Here is a 27,214-nt window from a genome sequence, read left to right as displayed (position 1 = left end):
CGGGATCTAGTCCAGGTGGGAGACATAGAGATTTGCAAGATACATACGGATCTGAATGTTGCAGACCCGTTGACTAAGCCTCTTCCACGAGCAAAACATGATCAGCACCAAGGCTCCATGGGTGTTAGAATCATTACTGTATAATCTAGATTATTGACTCTAGTGCAAGTGGGAGACTGAAGGAAATATGCCCTAGAGGCAATAATAAAGTTATTATTTATTTCCTTATATCATGATAAATGTTTATTATTCATGCTAGAATTGTATTTACCGGAAACATAATACATGTGTGAATACATAGACAAACTTAGTGTCACTAGTATGCCTCTACTTGACTAGCTCGTTAATCAAAGATGGTTATGTTTCCTAACCATGAACAAGGTGTTGTTATTTGATTAACGAGGTCACATCATTAGTTGAATGATCTGATTGACATGACCCATTTCATTAGCTTAGCACCGATCGTTTAGTATGTTGTTATTGCTTTCTTCATGACTTATACATGTTCCTATGACTATGAGATTATGCAACTCCCGTTTACCGGAGGAACACTTTGTGTGCTACCAAACGTCACAACGTAACTGGGTGATTATAAAGGAGCTCTACAGGTGTCTCCAAAGGTAGATGTTGGGTTGGCGTATTTCGAGATTAGGATTTGTCACTCCGATTGTCGGAGAGGTATCTCTGGGCCCTCTTGGTAATGCACATCACATAAGCCTTGCAAGCATTACAACTAATGAGTTAGTTGCGAGATGATGTATTACGGAACGAGTAAAGAGACTTGCCGGCAACGAGATTGAACTAGGTATTGGATACCGACGATCGAATCTCGGGCAAGTAACATACCGATGACAAAGGGAACAACGTATGTTGTTATGCGGTCTGACCGATAAAGATCTTCGTAGAATATGTAGGAGCCAATATGGGCATCCAGGTCCCGCTATTGGTTATTGACCGGAGATGTGTCTCAGTCATGTCTGCATTGTTCTCGAACCGTAGGGTCCGCACGCTTAACGTTACGATGACAGTTATTATGAGTTTATGCATTTTGATGTACCGAAGTTAGTTCGGAGTCCCGGATGTGATCACGGACATGACGAGGAGTCTCGAAATGGTCGAGACATAAAGATTGATATATTGGAAGCCTATGTTTGGATATCGGAAGTGTTCCGGGTGAAATCGAGATTTTACCGGAGTACCGGGAGGTTACCGGAACCCCCCGGGAGCTATATGGGCCTTAGTGGGCTTTAGTGGAAAGGAGAAAGGGGCAGCCCAAGGTGGGCCGCGCGCCTCCCCCCTCCCCTAGTCCTATTAGGACAAGGAGAGGTGGCTGGCCACCCTCTCTCTCTTCCCCCCTCAGGGAATCCTATTCCAACTAGGATTGGGGGGGAGTCCTACTCCCGGTAGGAGTAGGACTCCTCCTGCGCCCTCCTCCTGGCCGGCCGCCCCCTCCCCCTTGGACCCTTTATATACGGGGGCAGGGGGGCACCTCTAGACACACAAGTTGATCCTTGAGATCGTTCCTTAGCCGTGTGCGGTGCCCCCTGCCACCATATTCCACCTCGATCATATTGTAGCAGTGCTTAGGCGAAGCCCTGCGACAGTAGAACATCAAGATCGTCACCACGCCGTCGTGCTGACGGAACTCCTCCCCGACGCTTTGTTGGATCGGAGCCCGGGGATCGTCATCGAGCTGTACATGTGCTAAGAACTCGGAGGTGCCGGAGTAACGGTGCTTGGATCGGTCGGATCGGGAAGACGTACGACTACTTCCTCTACGTTGCATCAACGCTTCCGCAGTCGGTCTGCGTAGGTACGTAGAGAACACTCTCCCCTCTCGTTGCTATACATCACCATGATCTTGCGTGTGCGTAGGAAATTTTTTGAAATTACTGCGTTCCCCAACTCATATTTAGAGCAATTTTTATTGCTTTGCACCGATGACAACTTACTTGAAGGATCTTACTCAATCCATAGGTAGATATGGTGGACTCTCATGGCAAAACTGGTTTAGGGATTTTGGAAGCACAAGTAGTATTTCTACTTGGTGCTGAGAATTTGGCTAGCATGAGGGGGAAAGGCAAGCTCAACAAGTTAGAGGATCCATGACAGCATACTTTATCTCAGATATAAGAAAAACATAACTCATTACGTTGTCTTCCTTGTCCAACATCAACTCTTTAGCATGTCATATTTTAATGAGTGCTCCCAATCATAAAAGATGTCAATGATAATATGTCTATATGTGAAAACCTCTCTTTCCTTATTACTTCCTATTAATTGCAACAATGACCAAAGCTATGTCTGCCAACTCCCAACAACTTTTAATCATCATACTCTTTCTATGTGAAGTCATTACTCTCAATAAGATCAATATGAACTTTTTGTTTCTTTCTATTCTTTTCTTCTTTCTTTTATTCACCCAAGATTATGGCAAAACAATCAAGCCCTTGACTCAACACTAATTTTTATTATATATATAGCTCACGGACTCGATTACATAGAGAGGTCATAAAGCAAAACTCAAAACTAGATCATGCCATAAACTTTATTCTACTAGATCAAGATACTACTAATAAGATCGAACTAAGAAAAACGGCAAAGATAGGAGTTGTGATTGCAATACGATACCGGGGCACCTCCCCCAAGCTTGGCAGTTGCCAAGGGGAGTGCCCATACCCAGATACTCAATTCTTCTTTGTTGGAGGAGACGGTGGAGGTGTTGTTGATGATGCGGGCTTGTCATCCATCTTCCAGGGCATAGGTTCACCATCATAGAAAGATGATCGAGTCTCCAGAATCCTCAAATCTGCAGCCAAACTCATTCTTTTGAATCTATATTCATACTCACAGTTTTGGTTTTGAAGGTCATAGACTTGGGCTTGGAGGTGCTCGATCTTCTCATGTAGCTTGAAGATGGCCTCCTCGGTGTTCTTGGCATCCGGCTCATAGTTGTTAGTGAACTCCGCGAGCATCATGTGGCTAGCATTAATTCCAGGCTCAACCATCCTTTGGCACTTGAAAACTTGTTGCTCCACTGCTTCGAGCCTTGTCTCCATGCTTCCGGTCCCCTTTGGTCCCTCTTCATCGCGAATGTGCAGCAACCCATCATGCAACTCAATAGTTTGAGGGTGTCGCAGCACCTCCGCAAGGTAAGGGTTGATGACCTTCTCGAAGAACTTGTCCTTGGAGGCGCTTGGGGCCGTCATGATAACCTAGATCTGTCAGAAAAATGGCTTGAAACAAAAACATGAGATTTTTGCGTGATACGGGAGTCAAAACCTTCGGGAGGTTATATAATGAATTTTTTTGACCTAAAACTGTAGGGTATGGACCCCACAGCAACTTTATTCCTCCCAGAAAAAGGTTACATATGTACACAACTTACAAGGTCCAAGAGACCCAAAAAAGAAAAAAGAGGCAAAAACAACAATCTAACCTCAAGGTGGCAAAAAGGAAATCCATCTAAGCAGATCCTCTTTGAACTTAGGCTTAATCCTATGAACCAAGAGAGAAATATCTAAAATAAAAGAAGATCTCCATCTACGAAAAGAGGGTCTAATATTCTTGAAAACCCTATCATTCCTAACATTCCAGATGTTCCAGCATGCCAGGAAAACCACTTCAGAGAAGAAGGGCTTGGAAAAATCCCTTCTAGCATGATAAGCAATGGCAATCATATCATCTCCAGCCATCCAGTTTATTTGAAGATAATTCCAGACCCTACAACTGAAGTTATATTGAAAGAATAGGTGATCTCTATCCTCCTTGGTGTGTGTGGGGCAGAGTACACAGAGGTTTGAGTCAGACACATTCCAGTGCCTTCTCTCCAGCATATCTTGAGTGTTGAGCCGATCCATAAACAACATCCAGGCAAAGAACTTGATTCTCATAGTGCAGCAGCTAGCCCAAACCCAGGACAGAATAGGGTTGGATACAATGTGCTTATGCAAGAAGGAGTAGTATTTCTTGGCAGAATATCCCTTGCCATCCTCTTTCCATACCCACATATCATTGAGCTCAGGGTTATGGGTTGAAAGCAGAAGCAGGTTTTGCAAAGATTGCAGCTCTCCAAAAGCTCTCTCAGAGAGGGGTAAATGAAATAAGGAAGTGATCTCAGTCGATTCAAAAACCTCAGCAGCAGAGATAAGGGGATCAATGGCGAACGAAAAAAGCCTGGAAAATCTTTGCTCAAGAGGGATACTAGTGTCCCCCAAGGGCCAAGAATCAGACCAGAACAAGACAGTGTCACCCCTATTAACATGCACTGCACTGACCATCCTGAACTTATCCATTAACTTGCATATATCTCTCCACCAGAAGGAGCCACAAATGATGGTAGCATGAGGAACCCTGCCATGGTAGTAAGTATTCCAGATGAGTTGAACCCAGGGCACATCAACTTTATTGTAAATTTTCTAGCATGTTTAAGAAGCAGAGCCTCATTCTGCAGCTTCAGATTCAAAATACCCAAGCCACCTTTGGTCTTTGGTCTGCAAACTAAACCCCAAGCAGCCAGAGACTGACCAGAATCGTGCCCATACTTTCTCCAAAGACACTGCCTCTGAATTCTCTCCAGCTGCTTTAAAATACCAGGAGGCAAGTCCAGGCTACATAGGAAAAAAATTGGTACAGAACAGAGGGTAGAGATCAGGTACTGCAGTCTTCCTCCATGAGCAAGGAAAGAAGAGCTAACAGAAAGTTTCCTCTCCATACTATCAACCAGAGGCATTAAGTCCAAGATTTTGGGTTTGGTAATTCCCACAGGAAGCCCAAGATAAGTAAAAGGGAGAGTGCCAACCACACAACCAAAAACTGCAGCAAGTCTAGCAATCTCCACTGAATCCACATTAATAGGAAGTATAGATGACTTATGATAGTTAACATGCAATCCAGTGGACTTTGAGAATAGGAGCAACATTTTCTTCAAGGAAAGCAATTGAGATTCCTCAGCAGGCATAATAATGAGGGTGTCGTCAGCATACTGGATAATTGGGTAATCCTTATCATGGCAGGGAATAGGAAGCTGTAAAAGACCTTTATGATGCATATCATTGACAACTGATTGCAACAGATCTGCAGCAATGGCAAACAAAAGAGGTGAAAGAGGGTCACCCTGCCTAACCCCCTTTTTGCAAGCAAATTGTTTCCCAGGTACTCCATTAAGCAATACAGAAGAGGTTCCAGAAGCCAAGAACTGCTTAACCCAGGAAATCCACTTTTCATTAAAACCCTTGTGCCTCAAAATTTGGAAAATGGCCTCATGTTCAATAGAATCAAAAGCTTTCTCAAAATCCAGCTTGAGAATGACAATAGGCCTATTTGACTGATGGCATTGGTGCAGATACTCCAAGGTCCAAGCAACACAGTCCTGAATGGTTCTGGATTTGATAAAACCATATTGATTTTTATGCAAACATCTTATGATATCCAACTGCAGCCTGTTAGCAGCCATCTTTGAGAGAAATTTAACCCCCATACCAGTAAGAGAGATAGGCCTAAAATCATTGACAGTTTCAGGAGATCTCTTCTTAGGTACCAGGGTGATATAAGAATAGTTGATGTTCTCCAGGTTAACAGACCCCTCATGAAAAGCAGAAGCCAACTCATAGAAATCCTTACTGATTATGGGCCAACACTTTTTAAAAAAGAGTCCATTAAAGCCATATGGCCTAGGAGACTTATCAATGGGCATGCTCTTAACAGTATTATCCATCTCCTCCTTGGAGAACATCTTAGTGAGGGGATCAAGGCCCTCCACTCTGTGTAGGATTGAGGAAAGATCAAAAGACATTTCAATACCATGACTAGTGCCCATCCTGTTTTTGAAATTTTGCCAGAGAGCAGCAGCCATTTTCTCATGATCAGAAACAACTGTACCATCATCCAACCGCAGAGAAGCAATGGAGTTATGCCTATATCTTTCAGAAGCCATAGCATGAAAGAACTTAGTGTTCTCCTCACCCACTTTAATAGATCTTATAGTGCACCTCTTCTTCCAATACAGAAACTGAAGATGCAGAAGATGCTCCAAATGCAGCTTAACCAGATTACGAAAGTTAAACTCATGCCTATAAAGCATCCTCAACTCCTCCAAGCAATCCAAAATGAGAACCACCCTGTTACATTTAGCAATTAATAATTTCATTTTTGAGATGTTCATGTGCCAACTCTTAAGATCCCTCCTCAAGGATTTAAATTTGTCAGCAATCTTAGCGGAGATGTTGGTTTTGCTGGAAACTGAAGACCATGAAGCAGACACACGGTCCATAAAACCCTGCAGCTCTACCCAGTAATTTTCAAAACGAAAAATATTACACTTAGGGATAGAAGTGTTAATGGCCACCACACAAGGCACATGATCCGAAGCAGTCCTGGCAAGGGGCAACACCTGGGTGGAGGGGTAGCAAGTGATCCAGTTTGAGGAAGTGAAAAAACAGTCAAGCTGCTCGAGAAGAGGATTATCCTGCATATTTGACCAGGTGAAAGATCTCCCCTTAATAGGTAACTCAAGCAATCCAAGGTGCCCAATAATCTCATTAAAAATGAAGATATCATTAGCATCCCCACCAGGAAGATTTCTGTTCTCAGTTGATCGAATAAAATTAAAATCTCCCAAAACAAGCCAATTTTCAGAGTCAGGGATGGAAAGGTTATAGAGCTAGTCCACAAAATCATCCCTAGCCTGGCCACGACACGGCCCGTAAACATTAACCAGCGTCCATTGCTCATTGTTATGTTTGGAAGTAAATTTCACAACAACGCTAAACTGCTTAACCTCAATTAATCTCCCTGTAAGGACAGGGGAGTTCCACAACACAACAATGCCACCCGAAGCCCCAACAGAAGGAGTATAAGCAAATGAATCAAAACGACGAGGGCAAAATTTTCTGACAGTTCTGGAGTCAATACACCCCATTTTCGTTTCCTGCAAACAGATAACAGAAGCCCGACTTTCATCCACTTTGTTACGAACAGCATGCTGATGGTCATCAGAATTTAGGCCCCGAACATTCCAACACATAACACGCCAACTTCTAGTAGACGGAATATCCATGGAACATAGCGTTTACAGGTTTAACAGCATGCCCACATAGCAGGCAGCACATAGAGCAGTTCAGACACGCAGCAGAGCCGAACAAAAGAAGTTCACAAGAACAATGAATGCATACAAATCCCAGAGACAAAGTATTAAGATAAAACCTACGATAACTAGTCAGGTTATGGGTCGACCACACCCAGGTTGCACAGCCCGAACTAAACATGGGAGGATTTGTCCTTGGCAGAAGAAGGATCTGCCATAAGCGCATCCACAGTGAGCTTTTCAGCAGAGATACCTAGGTCCGCTCCAATTTGCTGAATATGGCAAAGAGGTGTTGGCGGTGGCACCGAGGGCGCACGACGGGCAGGATCATCATCCGTCAGAGGCTTGGAATGGGGCTTCTTCTTCTTAGGTGCAGACATTGGCAAGGCTTGAAGCGCTGGCTTGAAACCATCCCTTTTTGCAGAGCTACGGGTGCAGCGGCGCAGCTCAGAATCCACAACTGGAGGATGATCACTCTTGGAGGCCTTCTTCTTCTTCTTCGGAGAGGGAGCAGAAAAGGAGAACTGCTGATCAGAGGCAGAAGCAAACTGCAGGCCTGGGTCATGCTCCAACTCCAGCTGGCTGTCAGGAAACAGAGCACGAGCAAGTCCCCTGGGGGGTGGGGAAGCAGACAAAGGAGCAACCATGTTGGCTGAATCATCAGCAGTAATATCAGAAACCCAGTTGACCTGCTCAAAAGCCAGAGACCACGATCTATTGGAAAGGACCAGCGGCCCAAACGAAGACTGAAAAAACGGCTTTGGGACCTGAAGAGTAGAGCAGCGTCCCAAAAGAGTATCAAAAATACGTCTCCAGGCCAGCTCAGGAGGCAGAGGTGGGCCATAAACTACATGTACTCGTCCAACAACAAGATCTCGCTGCGGCAACACAGGTGGCTGGTACGGCACTATAGCCAATGCATCTCGATCCACAGGTTGTACATCAAGTTGAAGGACATTTTCTTCCACTTCTATAGCAGGCTGAATACCAATCTGAAGATCACCGTCAACGAAACCTGGCACCACTAGTGCAACATCAAGCTGAGCATCCAGAACAACATTTCCAATATCAACAGGAGGCAACTAATTTGCCTCAACAACCATAGCTGGAGGATGAGGATCAACCTGAACTTGACTGCCCGACTAGTTAACAGAGCCCGAGAAATCCTGCTGGTTAATGACCATAGACTCCTGATTAGGAACGACCTCAACTTGCACTGGATCATCCTGGGCACCCAGCTCATTGGCCTGCCAACCCCAGCCACCACCCAGATTATCATCCATGGGAGGCGGAGGAGGCGGCACGTCGTTCCACCTAAGAGCAGGATATGGCGGAAGAGCAAACAGATTATCTTCATGGATTAAGTGGCCAGGCATGGGGTGAGGATTGCCGTCAATGGGCATGGGATCTTCATCTTGTGGCATTTGCTCTGCAAAATTGGCTCCTAGAATATAACACGGTGTTGTCCAAGAAACCTTAGCACCACCCCAGGCAGCATAATCAGAGAACACCACGTCCCTAGGAACCAGGATATCCTCACGGAAGGAGGCAAACACAATAGATCTAACCAGATACGGATCATCACTAATCCAATGGTGGAATTTGCCAAAAGTATTAACAGCAGCCCGCAGATTCTCAGTATTACGCAGGTCAAGGGGGACACCTAAGAACATCAAACAACCTTCACGGAAACCTTGAACCCCACGAAAACCCTCACCATGGTCATGCTTCATAAAGCGAACAAATCTATCCTGACCAAGATCTTGAGGAGGTAGTTGAATCAAAGCAAAACGCTCACCAGCATCTCTGACCTCAAACAGACCCACACCAGAAATCCATGGTTGAACAGAACGGACATGAGAACCCATGTGGTTGATAAGCTCAACCACCTGCTCACGTACCTGACCCATCTGAGGCAAAGGTGGGGCCGGCATAACCTCAGCGATCATGAAGCTCTCATGCGAACGAACAATGGGCGATGGAGGCGAGACGAAAGTATGAGGAAGCCGATGAACACCTCTGTCAATGATGTGATGGCCCACCGGCACATAACGCTGCGGATCCAGGGCGAAGTTAGCCATGGGCGGTGGCGAGGAAGGAAGCGGGGGCGTCGGAGGAGGCGGACTAGTTGGGGTGTGCGGAGCGCAAGACGGCGGGCTGGTTAATGGTGATGTGATAGGGCAGGCCTGCAGAGGTGGCGGCAGCTCGTGCTTCCCGACACAGGAAGGAGAGACCGGCCTATCCGAGATAGCGGGACGCTTCCATTTCCAACATAAACCTTTTTCAATCGCAATATACTCACAGTCCTTCCTTGAATGAGCAGGATCCCCACAGGCCAAACATCCAACGGTGGAGGGACAGCTGACAGACAGGTGCCCCCCCCAAGGAGCAATGAGAACACGTAAGCACTTGGTCCACCATGTCATTGACCATGGTCTCGAAAGCATCCTGAGCCTCTTGCGTGGAGGGAATCACCATCATTGTGGGGCTAGCAGGCCCAACTGGAGAAAGGGCAAGAGGAGAACTGGGCTTCACAGAAATTGGGCTGTCACTCGACGGAGAAAAACTTGGCCTGGGAGACAGGTGGGCAGGGACCAGTAACAACCGAGTCCGAGGGGCCCAACATGGCAGAGGAGCCCAACATGGCGGCATTTGAATTATTAGCAAACCCGCCCGAAGAACGCGCCGGAGATGGAGCTAGGGGTTCCGGGGAAAACGATCGAATAGGAACAACCGTGCCAAAGGTGATCGACGGCGAGGCAACTGTCCACTGAAGCTCCACCGGTGGCGGGGGATGAATGACAACATGTTCCTTGGGGGGAAGATCATAACCAGACAAAGAAGCTAACTCAAGACAATTCTGAGTAGCCGGATAACGATAACCCTTGCACACATCATAGTTCTGAAACGTGGTGAAAGAAAGCCTTTTATGAGTAGGATTAGTAGATCTGATCGCAGACTTGATAGGAGGTTTATGCATAGCCAACATACCAAGAGTAGCACGCCGCTTAGAGGGACTAACAAGGATCCACTCTGCATCACACTCCTTTTTCCAGATTAAAAACTCACGCCACCAATTCGGCCCACCATTGCCCCAGAGATGAAAATAACATTTGAACTGAGGACAAGCATAAGAGCGTGAATCAACAATATGAAAACCAATCTCCTTGCATGACACCACAAACGAGAAGACCTTATCCTTGATATATGTCACCATGAGATCAATTGCTGAACCCCCTAGAGCTGCCTCGAGTGCCGCAGCCACAGAATCTTCATCAAGCCGGAAATCATGCCGGCTAAAAGAGACCACCAAGACAAAAGGACGAGATCCCTCCAAAGGATGGATCGAAAGACCAGAAGATCTAAAAACCTCATCGGCAAAAGCCACACCACGAGAAAAATCCAGATCCAGAGTTGCACCACCATCAGAACCCATAGAGGATGGGATCCCAAGAGAGAGGAGAGAAATCCAAATCCAAAGCGCAGAAGAGATCCAGATGTTACCGGAGGAAACGGGGAGATCACCGGCGAGAGTCGCCGGTGGGTGGGTGGGTCGGTGGGAGCGCCATCTATATAATGAATTTTTACCGACCAAAATACGTAACGCGCAAGAAAACGGAGTCCGGAAAGCACACGAGGTGCTCACGAGGTAGGGGGGGCGCCCATGGGGGTAGGGCGCGCCCACCACCCTCGTGGGGCCCTCGTGTCCTTCCCGGACTGCTGCTTATTTTTCTATTTTTTCTAAATATTCCAAAACGGAGAAATATTGCCTTAAAAATTGTTTTGGAGTCGGTTTACTTACTGTACCACATACCTATTCCTTTTCGGAGTCTGAAACGTTCCGGAAAGTGTCCCTTATGTATTTCTCCGGGGTTACGATTTCAATAATATTGGTTTCAACATTTATGGGATTACCTGAGATATAATGTTTAATTCTTTGACCATTTACCACCTTCGGATTTGTGCCTTCGAAGTTGTTGATTTTTATGGCACCGGAACGATAGACCTCCTCGATAACGTAAGGGCCTTCCCATTTAGAGAGAAGTTTTCCTGCAAAAAATCTTAAACGAGAGTTGTATAGAAATACATAATCACCTACATTAAACTCACGCTTTTGTATCCTTTTGTCATGCCATCTTTTAACTTTTTCTTTAAACAACTTGGCATTTTCATAAGCTTGGGTTCTCCATTCGTCAAGTGAGCTAATATCAAATAACCTCTTCTCACCGGCAAGTTTAAAATCATAGTTGAGTTCTTTAATAGCCCAATATGCCTTATGTTCTAGTTCGAGAGGTAAGTGACATGCTTTTCCATAAACCATTTTACACGGAGACATTCCCATAGGATTTTTATATGCAGTTCTATATGCCCATAATGCATCACCAAGTTTCTTAGACCAATTCTTTCTAGACCTATTAACAGTCTTTTGCAAAATTAATTTGAGCTCTCTATTGCTCAACTCTACTTGACCACTAGACTGTGGGTGATAAGGAGATGCAATTCTATGATTAACATCATATTTAGCAAGCATTTTACGGAAGGCACCATGAATAAAGTGTGAACCACCATCAGTCATTAAATATCTAGGGACTCCAAACCTCAGAAAAATAACTTCTTTAAGCATTTTAATAGAAGTGTTATGATCAGCACTACTAGTTGGAATAGCTTCTACCCACTTAGTAACGTAATCAACAGCAACTAGAAAATGTGTGTATCCATTAGAGGCAGGAAAAGGTCCCATATAATCAAAGCCCCAAACATCAAACGGTTCAATAACAAGTGAATAATTCATAGGCATTTCTTGACATCTACTAATATTACCAATTATTTGACATTCATCACAAGACAAGACAAACTTACAGGCATCCTTGAAGAGAGTAGGCCAATAAAAACCAGATTGCAGTACCTTATGTGCAGTTCTATCTCCAGCGTGGTGTCCTCCATAAGACTCGGAATGACACTTGCGTAGGATCTGTTCCTGTTCATGCTCAGGTACACAATGTCTAATAACACCATCTACTCCTTCTTTATAAAGATGTGGGTCATCCCAAAAGTAATGTCTCAAATCATAGAAGAACTTTTTCTTTTGCTGGTATGTGAAGCTAGGTGGTATAAACTTGGCAACAATATAATTAGCATAATCAGCATACCATGGAGTACTACGAGAAGTACTTATAACATTTAATTGTTCATCAGGAAAGTCATCATTAATAGGTAGTGGGTCATCAAGAATATTTTCTAACCTAGACAAGTTGTCTGCAACGGGGTTCTCAGCTCCCTTTCTATCAACAATATGCAAATCAAATTCTTGTAGCAAGAGAACCCATCTAATTAGTCTAGGTTTAGCATCTTTCTTTTCCATAAGGTATTTAATAGCAGCATGATCAGTGTGAATAGTTACTTTAGAATCAACAATATAAGGTCTGAACTTATCACAAGCAAATACAACTGCTAAAAGCTCCTTTTCAGTTGTAGCATAATTTCTTTGAGCATTGTCTAGAGTCTTACTAGCATAATGAATAACATTTAATTTCTTATTAACTCTTTGCCCTAGAACAGCACCTACAGCATAATCACTAGCATCACACATAATTTCAAAGGGTAAATTCCAATCAGGTGGCTGAACAATAGGTGCAGAGACTAATGCTTTCTTAAGTATTTCAAATGCTTCTACACAATCATCATCAAAGACAAATGGTATATCTTTTTGCAATAAATTAGTCAGAGGCCGAGAAATTTTTGAGAAGTCCTTAATGAACCTCCTATAAAATCCAGCGTGACCAAGGAAACTTCTTATACCTTTGATGTCCTTGGGACATGGCATCTTTTCAATAGCATCAACCTTGGCTTTATCAACTTCAATACCTCTTTCAGAAACTTTGTGCCCCAAGACAATACCTTCATTAACCATAAAGTGGCACTTTTCCCAATTCAAGACAAGATTAGTTTCTTCACATCTCTGCAAAACTCGATCAAGATTGCTCAAGCAATCATCAAAAGAGGAACCATAGACGGAAAAGTCGTCCATGAAAACCTCACAAATCTTTTCACAAAAGTCAGAGAATATAGCCATCATGCATCTTTTAAAGGTAGCAGGTGCATTACATAAACCAAAAGGCATATGTCTATAAGCAAAAGTACCAAAAGGGCATGTAAAAGTAGTCTTTGATTGATCTCTAGCCGACACAGGTATTTGAGAGAAACCAGAATAACCATCTAGAAAGCAATAGTGTGTGTGTTTACATAATCTTTCTAGCATTTGATCAATAAAAGGTAAGCGGTAATGATCTTTCTTAGTAGCTTTATTTAATTTGGGGAAATCAATTACCATCCTATAACCTGTGATAATTCTTTGTGGAATCAATTCATCTTTATCATTAGGAACAACAATAATACCTTCCTTCTTAGGGACACAATGGACATGACTTACCCACTCACTATCAGCAACGGGATAGATTATACCTGCCTCCAGAAGCTTTAGTATTTCTTTTCTTACCACTTCTTTGATTTTAGGATTCAAACGTCGTTGAGGATCACGAACTGGTTTGGCATTTGCTTCCAAATTTATTCTATGTTGACATAGAGTGGGACTAATGCCCTTAAGATCATCAAGAGTATATCCAATAGCAGCACGATGCTTCTTCAGAGTTTTCAATAATCTTTCTTCTTCATGCTCTGAAAGGTTAGCACTAATAATAACAAGATATATCTTATTTTCATCAAGATAAGCATATTTAAGATTATCAGGCAGAGGTTTAAGCTCAAACACGGGATCACCCTTGGGTGGAGGAGGATCCCCTAAAATTTCAGCAGGCAAATTGTGATGCAGAATAGGTTCCTGTTTAAAGAATACTTCATCTATTTCCCTTCTTTCATTCATGAACATATCATTTTCATGGTCTAGCAAATAGTGTTCTAAAGGATCACTAGGAGGTACGACAATAGAAGCAAGACCAATAATTTCATCCTTACTAGGTAATTCTTCCTCACGATGTTGTTTACTAAATTTAGAGAAATTAAACTCATGAACCATATCATCCAAGCCAATAGTAACAACATTCTTTTCGCAGTCTATCTTAGCATTAACAGTGTTCAAGAAGGGTCTACCAAATATAATGGGACAAAAGCTATCTTGCGGAGAAGTAAGAACAAGAAAATCAGAAGGATATTTAGTTTTCCCACACAAGACTTCAACATCTCTAACAATTCCAATTGGTGAAATAGTATCTCTATTAGCAAGTTTAATTGTGACATCAATATCTTCTAACTCAACAGGTGCAATATCATGCATAATTTCTTTGTATAAGTCACAAGGTATAACACTAGCACTGGCACCCATATCACATAAGCAATGATAATAATGACCTCCTATTTTAACGGAAATAACAGGCACGCCTACCATAGGTCTATGTTTATCTTTATCACAAGGTTTAGCAATTCTAGCAGTTTCACCTTCGAACTGAATAACATGCCCATCAATATTATCAGACAAGAGATCTTTAACAATAGCAATTTTAGGTTCTACTTTAACTTGCTCAGGAGGTGTATAAGTTCTAATATTGCTTTTACGAACAACAGTTGAAGCTTTAGCATGATCCTTTACTCTAACAGGGAAAGGTGGTTTCTCAACATAAGAAGTAGGAATAATAGGATCATTATAAGTGACAGTCTTTTCTTCAACTTTAATAGGTGCAGCTACTTTTACTTCTATGGGAGGATGATATTTAAACCACTTCTCCTTAGGGAGATCAACATAAGTAGCAAAGGATTCACAGAAAGAAGCTACTATCTCAGAATCAAGTCCATATTTAGTGCTAAACTTACGGAAAATATCGGTATCCATAAAAGATTTAACACAATCAAACTTAGGTGTCATACCTGACTCTTTACCTTCGTCGAGGACCCAATCTTTAGAGTTGCGTTTAATTCTATCCAATAAATTCCATCTGAATTCAATAGTCTTCATCATAAAAGAGCCAGCACAAGAAGTATCGAGCATGGTGCGATTGTTTTCAGAAAGCCGAGCATAAAAACTTTGCATAATTATTTTTCTCGGGAGCTCATGATTGGGGCATGAATATAACATTGATTTAAGCCTCCCCAAGCTTGAGCGATGCTTTCTCCTTCGCGAGGCCAAAAATTATATATATAATTGCGATCACGATGAACAAGATGCATAGGGTAATACTTTTGATGAAATTCCAACTTCAATCTTTTATAGTCCCATGATCTCATATCATCACATAGCCTATACCATACCAATGCGTCTCCCTTCAAAGATAAAGGGAAGACCTTCTTCTTAGCAACATCATCAGGTATACCTGCAAGCTTAAATAATCCACAAACTTCATCCACATATATTAAGTGCTCATCAGGATGCTTTGTTCCATATCCTGTAAAAGGGTTAGCTAGCAGTTTTTCCATCATAGCCGAAGGAAATTCAAAAGGAGTTTCATTTTCAATAGGTTTAGTAGGTTGAGGAGCAACTCTTTGCTCTACTGGACGGGGTGAAGATACCCCAAACAAGCCCCTCAGAGAATTACTTTCCATAGTAACAAGTGACAGTAAATTTCAGCACACTATATAAATTTTTCCTTACCAAATTCCACCTACCAAAGGCGCTACACTCCCCGGCAACGGCGCCAGAAAAGAGTCTTGATGACCCACAAGTATAGGGGATCTATCATAGTCCTTTCGATAAGTAAGAGTGTCGAACCCAACGAGGAGCAGAAGGAAATGATAAGCGGTTTTCAGAAAGGTATTCTCTGCAAGTACTGAAATAAGTGGTAACAGATAGTTTTGTGTTAGGATAAATTGTAACGAGCAACAAGTAACAAAAGTAAATAAAGTGCAGCAGGGTGGCCCAATCCTTTTGTAGCAAAGGACAAGCCAGAACAAACTCTTATAATAGGAAAAGCGCCCCCGAGGACACATGGGAATATCGTCAAGCTAGTTTTCATCACGTTCATATGATTCGCGTTTGATACTTTGATAATTTGATATGTGAGTGGACCGGTGCTTGGGTGCTGTTCTTACTTGAACAAGCATCCCACTTATGATTAACCTCTATTGCAAGCATCCGCAACTACAACAAAAGTATTAAGGTAAACCTAACCATAGCATGAAACATATGGATCCAAATCAGCCCCTTACGAAGCAACGCATAAACTAGGGTTTAAGCTTCTGTCACTCTAGCAACCCATCATCTACTTATTACTTCCCAATGCCTTCCTCTAGGCCCAAATAATGGTGAAGTGTTATGTAGTCGACGTTCACATAACACCACTAGAGGCTAGACAACATACATCTTATCAAAATATCAAACTAATACCAAATTCACATGACTACTCATAGCAAGACTTCTCCCTTGTCCTCAGGAACGAACGTAATTACTCACAAAGCATATTCATGTTCATAATCAGAGGGGTAATAATATGCATATAGGATCTGAACATATGATCTTCCACCAATTAAACCAACTAGCATCAACTACAAGGAGTAATCAACACTACTAGCAACCTACTAGCACCAATTCCGGACTTTGAGACAAGAATTGGATACAAGAGATGAACTAGGGTTTGGAGATGAGATAGTGCTGGTGAAGATGTTGATGGAGATTGCCCTCTCCCGATGAGAGGAGCGTTGGTGATGACGATGGTGATGATTTCCCCCTCCGGGAGGGAAGTTTCCCCGGCAGAACAGCTCTGCCGGAGCTCTAGATTGGATCCGCCAAGGTTCCGCTTCATGGCGGCGGAGTCTCGTCCCGAAAAGTTCCTTCCTATTTTTTTCTCATTGAAAGACCTCATATAGGAGAAGATGGACGTCGGAGAGCCACCAGGGGGGCCACGAGGTAGGGGGCGCGCCCTAGGGGGGGCGCCCCCACCCTCGTGAGAAGGGTGTGGGCCCCCTGGCCTTCATCTTTTGCGAGGATTTTTCTTTATTTATTTTAAGATGTTCCATGGAGTTTCAGGACTTTTGGAGTTGCGCAGAATAGGTCTCTAATATTTGCTCCTTTTCCAGCCGAGAATTCCAGCTGCCGGCATTCTCCCTCTTTATGTAAACCTTGTAAAATAAGAGAGAATAGCCATAAGTATTGTGACATAAAGTGAAATAACAGTCCATAATGCAATAAATATCGATATAAAAGCATGATGCAAAATGGACGTATCACGAAGCACAAACAGTGAGGTGTCCGAAAGAGCCGAAGTGAACCTAAGGCGCCAAAGAAAATCACCGATGTGCGTGTACCAAGCGCGAGGAGCCTGTTTGAGCCGATAAAGTGATTTGGACAGTAGGCAAACATGCTTAGGGTTGGCGGCATTAATGAACCCCATAGGTTGAGCATGGTAGACACACTCATGTAGAACTCCATGAAGAAAAGCATAGAATACGTCCAACTGATGTACCGACCAGTGGCGAGAAGCGGCAATATGCAAGACTGAGCGAACTATATCAGGTTTAACAACGGGACTAAAAGTCTCACCAGGGTCTATGACAGCACGCTGTGTGAATCATTAAACAACCCAACGTGCTTTGTAGCGATCCAGGGAGCCATCGGGTTTGAGTTTATGCGAAAATACCCATTTGTAGATGAAGATGTTAACACCACGTGGTCGAGGCACAAGAGTCCAGGTGCGGTTGGCCTGCAAAGCATCATACTCGTCTTGCATGGCAGAATGCCATGCAGGATCACGGGGAGATGCACGAGCCGATGTGGGAAGCGACGATGGCATGACAGTGGCGGCATGAGCATCCTCAAGGCGACGACTAGGCTATAGTAGACCATGACGGGCACGAGTGGTTGTTGTCAGTGTCAAAACCGGCGGATCTCGGGTAGGGGGTTCCAAACTATGGACCTTGGATCGATGGGGAACAGTAGATGTAGGACACGATGTTTACCCAGGTTCGCCCCCTCTCTAAGAGGCAAAACCCTACGTCCTGCTTGATTATATTGCTTGTGTATGAGGGGGTTACATAGTAGATCCACCACGAGATCAGACGAACTAAAACCTAACTAGTAGGATGGTGATTGTTCCTCTAGCCTCTACGAACTAAGCCCCCTAGTTTATATAGACACCAGGGGTGCTAGGGTTTACAGGTAGTCGGTTACATCAAGGAAACTCCGGGTCTTCTATCTTAACTTGGGGGCACACCAGGGCACAAAAGGCCTTCGGTCCGGATACGGTGCGGCCCAAATGTCCGGCCCACGTGAGATGAGCCGGCACCCCGAGGACCCCCTAATTCAGGACTCCCTTAGTAGCCCCAGAACTAGCCTTCAACATCGGCTTCTCGTGACTTCCAAGACCGTAGGCTCTAGCTTGCAGGTGAGTTCATTTTTCTTCGAATGGTACTTGATTCAGTTTGTCCATACACCGAACCGCATCCGGACTCCAAACTATCTGCTTTACTTAGCCTTGAAGGCTAATCGTCTGAATGTGAATAGTGCCTTTGACCGATAACTTTAGGTGAAGGGTCGCGTCTAGTCATAAACACGAAGACTCGATAGGCGCCTCGAGGCCGCCCTTTTGATGACATGTCCCTTCAAGGCGGAGATCGTGCCCCCATTTTAAGGGATTTGATCAATGAGTCACAATATCCCACTCACGCATAATGCTAGGAGTATATCGAGAAGAGGCGAGGTGGGTGGCCCATTTACAGGACTCCTGATATTACAACTGCTTATAAAGAGGGGCAGCCACGGCTATCCCCGTACGCCTTCTTCCCCTTCTTGCCACAACTTTCCCAATCTATAGAGCTCAAGCACTCCCACCCATCTTTCTGCCAAATCGAGTTCGCAATGGCTGGATCTGGAGCGAAGGGCAGGTGGGAGGCCTCATGCGTCACCGACAGCGACCGGGCTTCCTTTCCCCCAATGTTGCCCATCGAGCCCCGGAAGAAGGCCAGATCATGCCGACGCCTCGCGTAGGTGAACGGGTAGTGTTCGTCCCCCACTTTATCCGGGGACTAGGTTTCCCCCTCCATCCTTTCGTTCGACGGTTGATGTTCTACTACGGCCTTGACTTCCATGACATGTCTCCGAATTCATTCCTCCATATTTCGGCCTTCGTCATCATTTGTGAGGCCTTCCTTTGGGTCCAGCCGCACTTTGGCCTATGGCTCAAGGTTTATAACGTTAAGCCAAAAATCGTTGATGGCCAGCACCCAGATTGTGGGGGCGCCATGGTCAGCAGGCTTTCCCAACTCGACTAGCCGGAGGGTGTGTTTGTTGACACGGTTAAGGTCTGGCAAAAGGAATGGTTCTATATCACCGAGCCCCGTGACGCGGCCTGGGCTACCGCTCGAGAATTCATATCTGGGCCCCCAACGAGGTTAATGATACGTCTCCAACGTATCTACTTTTCCAAACACTTTTGCCCTTGTTTTGGACTGTAATTTGCGTGATTTGAATGGAACTAACCCGGACTGACGCTATTTTCAGTAGAATTGCCATGGTGTTATTTTTGTGCAGAAATAAAAGTTCTCGGGATGACCTGAAAATCAACGGAGATTATTTTTGGAATATATAAAAAATACTGGCGAAAGAATCTACGTCAGGGGGCCCACACCCTGTCCACAGGGTGGGGGCGCGCCTGCCCCCCTAGGCATGCCCCCTGCCTCGTGGGCCCCCTGATGCTCCACCGACCTCAACTCCAACTCCATATATTCACTTTCGGGGAGAAAAAAAATCAAAGAGAAGGATTTATCGTGTTTTACGATACGGAGCCACCGCCAAGCCCTAAACTCTCCCGGGAGGGCTGATCTGGAGTCCGTTCGGGGCTCCGGAGAGGGGAATCCGTCGCCATCGTCATCATTAACCTTCCTCCATCACCAATTTCATGATGCTCACCGCCGTGCGTGAGTAATTCCATTGTAGGCTTGCTGGACGGTGATGGGTTGGATGAGATTTATCATGTAATCGAGTTAGTTCTGTTAGGGTTTGATCCCTAGTATCCACTATGTTCTGAGATTGATGTTGCTATGACTTTGCTATGCTCAATGCTTGTCACTAGGGCCCGAGTGCCATGATTTCAGATCTGAACCTATTATGTTTTCATGAATATATGTGAGTTCTAGATCCTATCTTGCGAGTCTATAGTCACCTATTATGTGTTATGCTCCGTTAACCCCGAAGTGACAATAATCGGGATACTTACCGGTGATGACCGTAGTTTGAGGAGTTCATGTATTCACTAAGTGTTAATGGTTTGGTCCGATACTCTATTAAAAGGAGGCCTTAATATCCCTTAGTTTCCAATAGGACCCCGCTGCCATGGGAGTCTAGGACAAAAGATGTCATGCAAGTTCTTTTTCCATAAGCACGTATGACTATATTCGGAATACATGCCTACATTACATTGATTGAACTGGAGCTAGTTCTGTGTCACCCTATATTATAACTATTGCATGAGGAATCGCATCCGACATAATTATCCATCACTGGTCCATTGCCTACGAGCTTTTCATATATTGATCTTCGCTTATTTACTTTTTCATTGTTACTGTTACAATCACTATAAAACTAAAACTGATACCGTTACTTTTGCCACCGTTACCACTACTATCATATTACTTTGCTACTAAATACTTTGTTGCAGATATTAAGTTTCCATGTGTGGTTGAATTGACAACTCAGCTACTAATACTCGAGAACATTCTTTGGCTCCCCTTGTGTCGAATCAATAAATTTGGGTTGAATACTCTACCCTCAAAAACTATTGCGATCCCCTATACTTGTGGGTTATCAAGACTATTTTCTGGCGCCGTTGCCGGGGAGCATAGCTCTATTCTTTGAGTCACTTGGGATTTATATCTACTGCTCACTATGAAGAACTTGAAAGATAAAAGAACCAAGATTTTTTCCTCAACTACGAGGGGAGGTAAGGAACTACCATCTAGCTCCGCACTTGATTCACCTACTGTTTTGAGTAAACTTGCGACACCTACACCTGCTATTCATTCTGAAATGTCGCATGTTATTGATGATGCCACTTCTGCTTTGCATGATACTTATGATGAAACTACTTCTACACTTGATAATATTGTGCCACTAGGTGAATTTCTTGATGAACAACTTGCTAGGGTTAGAGAGAATGAAATTATTGAAACTGATAATATTGATGAAAGTGATGATGAAGATTCTCCCCTAGATATGAATTGCCTGTTGTGACTGAGGGTTATGTTATGGATGAAGAAACTGCTAGAGACTTCTTAGCTTGCAATGATAGATCAGATCTTAAGAAACTATTAGCTAAGCTTAAAGAAAAATCTTTAAATGCTAGAATGAAATATGACCCTGCTTTTGCTACTTCACCTATCTTTATTTCCGATAAGGATTATGATTTCTCTGTCGATCCTGAGTTAATTACTTTGGTTGAATCTGATCCTTTTTATGGCTATGAATCTGAAACTGTTGTTGATGAGGACATGACTACCTTGGATACGACCAAAAATATTGCATACATGCATATTTTTCAGGTGATTTCTAGTGCAAACTATTCAATAATCTATTTATGTTATCCAGAACAAAAATACTTCACAAACTTTTGTGTTTTGTCTAATTGCAGGTGTATGGGACATTTGTACAATCCACATATGAAGATAAGGGAAAAGGAGAAGTTTAGGTTCTGTTCAAAAAGTCCTCTCACGTCACTTTTGGGCCAAGAGAAGATAGATTCCAAGTCTCTCACGTTTTGGATTCAGATTCGGACTGCACTGACATACCTGACTCAAAACGCCAACAACTTTTTCATACAAATTCCAAATTGGGTGATTCTTTTTTTGTTGGAAAGTAGATTTCATGCTCTTTCCAACCCAATTGGAATCACCTTCAAATTCGTCCGAAGCATTGAGATATCGACGAAACAATCTGACGCTGCAGCAGAATCCGATTCAAACAACAAGTCCAAAGGTGTTGCACCACCTCCACTTGGGCCCATGAGCCTTGTACGACCTAGGGTTAGTTTTAGGCTGCCTTGGGACGTCCTTCCACCTCCTTGGCAGCCAACCCTTGCTCATATATAAGTATATCCATCTAGTAGCTTTTTCCTTGGGATTTGTTTAGTTAAAAGTTAGCCATTGCAACTTCGTGTACTTCGTTTGTGTCCAACGACCAGACCAAGACCGCTTACGGATCCCCGCCATTATCAATACTTCATATATATTTGCAATATTCAGATTGCTTTATCATATTCTTGCTCGTTCTTCGATTTCTTGCAGGAATAGACCTTCCTGGTCAGGGTGACCGTGCTTCCGGCATCGTCAGTAACCTCAGGAGATTGGTTTAGCGATTGCTAAGGCGCAATGTCTTGCATGTTTGTAGTTGGATCGTCGAAGTCGAATCCATAAAATTGATAGTTATCATCTCATTGAAAGATCGGGACACCCTCGCCTCTATCATGTATACATGTGTCATATGTGCAAAAATTAGGGGAAGTAAAAATGGATGACATATACATATACAACATGTACACCTTGTCTCTTTTGTTAGCCACATTTCAGATTAAGAAACGCCTAGGACAACTTTGTTTTCAAGAAGGGGAGAATGATGAGGACATGACTACCTTGAATACGACCAAAAATATTGCATACATGCATATTTGTCAGGTGATTTCTAGTGCAAACTATTCAATAATCTATTTATGTTATTCAGAACAAAAATACTTCACACACTTTTGTGTTTTGTCTAATTGCAGGTGTATGGGACATTTGTACAATCCACATATGAAGATAAGGGAAAAGGAGAAGTTTAGGTTCTGTTCAAAAAGTCCTCTCACATCACCTTTGGGCCAAGAGAAGATAGAGTCCAAGTCTCTCACGTTTTGGATTCAGATTCGGGCTGCACTGACATACCTGACTCAAAACGCCAACAACTTTTTTATACGGACTCCAAATTGGGTGATTCTTTTTTTGTTGGAAAGTAGATTTCATGCTCTTTCCAACCCAATTGGAATCACCTTCAAATTCGTCCGGAGCTTGAGATATCGACGAAACAATCTGACGCTATTCAAACAACAAGTCCAAAGGTGTTGCACCACCTCCACTTGGGCCCATGAGCCTTGTACGACCTAGGGTTAGTTTTAGGCTGCCTTGGGACGTCCTTCCACCTCCTTGGCCGCCACCCCTTGCTCCTATATAAGTATATCCATCTAGTAGCTTTTTCGGTTGGATTTGTTTAGTTAAAAGTTAGCCATTGCAACTTCGTGAACTTCGTTTGTGTCCAACGACCAGACCAAGACCGTTTACGGATCCCCGCCATTATCAATACTTCATATATATTCGCAATATTCAGATTGCTTTATCATATTCTTGCTCGTTCTTCGATTGCTTGTAGGAATAGACCTTCGTGGTCAGGCTGACCGTGCTTCCGACATCGTCAGTAACCTCAGGAGATTGGTTTAGCGATTGTTAAGGCACAACGGCTTGCACGTTTGTAGTCGAATCGTCAAAGTCGACTCCATCAAATCGATAGTTATCATCTCATCGAAAGATCGGGACACCCTCGCCTCTATCAGTTGTGGCACATCTTACTAAATTAAATGATATAGCCACCCTGTTTACTCATGATGAGAAAACTCGCTATTACTTTATCCTTAAGTTGTTTCTGCTCTCATTAAAGGGTGATGCTAAAACATGGTTTAATTCTCTTGATCCTGGTTGTGTGCATAGTCCCCAGGATATGATTTATTACTTCTCTGCTAAATATTTCCCTGCTCATAAGAAACAAGCTGCCTTAAGGGAAATATATAATTTTGTGCAAATTGAAGAAGAGAGTCTCCCACAAGCTTGGGGGAGGCTTCTCCGATTACTTAATGCTTTTCCTGATCATCCTCTCGAGAAAATGAAATGCTTGATATCTTTTATAATGGACTAACTGATGCTTCCAGAGACCACCTGGATAGTTGTGTTGGTTGTGTTTTCAGGGAAAGAACTATTGATCAAGCTGAATTGCTATTGAATAATATGTTGAGTAATGAAAATGATTGGACACTTCCTGAACCAACTCCTAAGCCAACTCCGAAGAAAAGGGGTATTCTATTTCTCAGTCATGAAGGTATGCAAGAGGCAAAGAAAACTATGAAAGAAAAAGGTATTAAAGCTGAAGATGTTAAGAATTTACCACCTATTGAAGAGATACATGGTCTTGATAACCCAACACATGTAGTAAAGGTAAATTCTCTCTATAGATTTGATGAAGGTGATATTCCTCATTATAAGTCTGCTAGCCAATGCTTAGATGAGTTTGATAATTTTATTGTTAAACAAGAAAACTTCAATGCTTATGTTGGTAGACAATTGAAACGCAATGCTGATATGCTTGAACACTTGAGTGATTATATGTCTAGAGTTAAAGGTGAACTTAAACTTATTAGTAAACATGCTTCTATGGTTACCACTCAAGTAGAACAAGTACTTAAGACTCAGAATGATTTGCTCAATGAATTAAACAATAAGAAAAATGATAATGCTGTTAGAGTTATGACTAGAGGGGGTAAAATGACTCAGGAACCTTTGTATCCTGAGGGCCATCCTAAGAGAATTGAGCAAGATTCTCAGAGAACTAATGTTGATGCACCTAGTTCTTCTAAGAAGAAGAAGAAGAAAAATGATAGGACTTTGCATGCTCCTAGTGAACCTGTTGTTGACACACCTGAGAATCCCAATGATATTTCTATTTCTGATGCTGAAACACAATCTGGTAATGAACATGAACCTAGTGATAATGTTAATGATGATGTTCATGTTGATGCTCAACCTAGCAATGATAATGATGTGGAGATTGAACCCGTTGTTGATCTTGATAACCCACAGTCAAAGAATCAATGTTATGACAAGAGAGACTTTGTTGCTAGGAAGCACGGTAAAGAAAGAGAACCATGGGTTCAGAAACCCATGCCTTTTCCTCCTAAACCATCCAAGAAAAAGGATGATGAGGATTTTGAGCGCTTTGCTGAAATGATTAGACCTATCTTTTTGCGAATGCGTTTGATTGATATGCTTAAAATGAATCCTTATGCTAAGTACATGAAGGATATTGTTACTAATAAAATAAAGATACCGGAAGCTGAAATTTCCACCATGCTTGCTAATTACACTTTTAAGGGTGGAATACCAAAGAAACTTGGAGATCCAGGAGTACCAACTATACCATGCTCCATTAAAAGAAACTATGTTAAAACTACTTTATGTGATCTTGGAGCCGGTGTTAGTGTTATGCCTCCCTCTTTATATCGTAGACTTGATTTGAATAAGTTGACACCTACTGAAATATCTTTGCAAATGGCTGATAAATCAACTGTTGTACCTGTCGGTATTTGTGAGGATGTGCCTGTTGTGGTTGCAAACGTTACTATTTTAACGGACTTTATTATTATTGATATTCCCGAGGACGATAGTATGTCAATTATCCTTGGTAGACCCTTTTTGAATACTGCAGGGGCCGTTATTGATTGAAACAAAGGCAATGCCACTTTTCATGTTAATGGTAATGAGCATACGGTACACTTTCTGAGGAAACAACCTCAAGTCCACAGTATCAATCATATTGGAAAATTTTCAACGATTATTATTGGAGGTTTTGAATTTCCTCTTCCTACTGTCAAGAAGAAATATGATATTCTTATTGTTGGGGATGTGCATATCCCTGTTGAGGTAACCTACTGTTATTCGAAATTTCTCTGGTTTCATGCAATTCGGAATGAGTTTGTTAACAAGACTTGATCAACCTTGTTAGCGGATTCCTTTTGATGAGCATGACATGGATGAAGTTAGAAAGCACAACTTTCTGTACCCTCCTTTTTACTTTCTGTTATTTATCTTAAATAAAGTAAAAATAGTATTTTATGTCTATTTTCTGAATTATCCTTGCAATAAAAAATACCCCGAAAATAAAAGTTCTCCAAATGCCCTGAAAATGAAATATGATTTTTTCCAGAATATTTAAGAATTATTGGCACTGAGAACACACCAGGGGGACCTTCCACGTGCCCACGAGGGTGGAGGGCACGCCCACTGTCGGTGTCAAAATCGGCGGATCTCGGGTAGGGGGTCCCGAACTGTGCGTCTAGGCCGGATGGTAACAGGAGGCAAGGGACACGAAGTTTTACCCAGGTTCGGGCCCTCTGGATGGAGGTAAAACCCTACGTCCTGCTTGATTAGTATTGATGATATGGGCAGTACAAGAGTAGATCTACCACGAGATCGGAGAGGCTAAACCCTAGAAGCTAGCCTATGGTATGATTATGGTTGTGTATGTTGTCCTATGGACTAAAACCCTCCGGTTTATATAGACACCGGAGAGGGTTAGGGTTACACAAAGTCGGTTACAATGGTAGGAGATCTACATATCCGTATCGCCAAGCTTGCCTTCCACGCCAAGGAAAGTCCCTTCCGGACACGGGATGGAGTCTTCAATCTTGTATCTTCATAGTCCAGGAGTCCGGCTGAAGGTATAGTCCGGCCATCCGGACACCCCCTAATCCAGGACTCCCTCAGTAGCCCCCGAACCAGGCTTCAATGACGATGAGTCCGACGCGCAGATTGTCTTCGGCATTGCAAGGCGGGTTCTCCTCCAAATTCGGTGTACCTGTTGAATAAAGTCCGGTTTCTTGTAGATGTTGCGCTCCTTGGCTTCTACGCCCAATAATGGCCGCTTCCCACGTGTCAAACGAATATGAAAAGTCTAAGTGTTTTTACATTCACACCCCTAGCCGCGTAAATGAGCTGACCTATTTAAGGGGACGAGGCTTTAGATCCAAACCACATCTTCCCCCCTTCGCGAGTGTTCATCAGAGCGCATCCGACAAAGGTCCATTCCACCATGGCCAGCCATCGCGACTCCTCCCCTCGCCCTTCCAGCCCTCAGCCTGGATATTGGGAGAGATGCTCCATCCCGCATAGCGAGCTAGTGACGCTCCAGACCAAGGGATTTCCCCCCCGGCCTATATGGTCCCGGTTCGAGCCGGCCTTGCCATCTATAATGGCGGAGAGCAAGCGGAGAGTGCCCCTTATCCCTCCAAAGGAGAGCGGGTGTGCCTCGTCCCTTATTTAAGGGGGCTCGGATTTCTAATCCATCCATTTCTCTGGGGGCTCCTGGAGTTCTATGGCCTCCAGCTACACAATCTCACGCCTGCC

The sequence above is a fragment of the Triticum urartu genome, chromosome 5A (genome assembly GCF_056163025.1).
Source record: "Triticum urartu cultivar PI428250 chromosome 5A, HENAU_Tu73, whole genome shotgun sequence".
Classification (NCBI taxonomy): Eukaryota; Viridiplantae; Streptophyta; class Magnoliopsida; order Poales; family Poaceae; genus Triticum; species Triticum urartu.
This window is presented reverse-complemented; position numbering follows the sequence as displayed.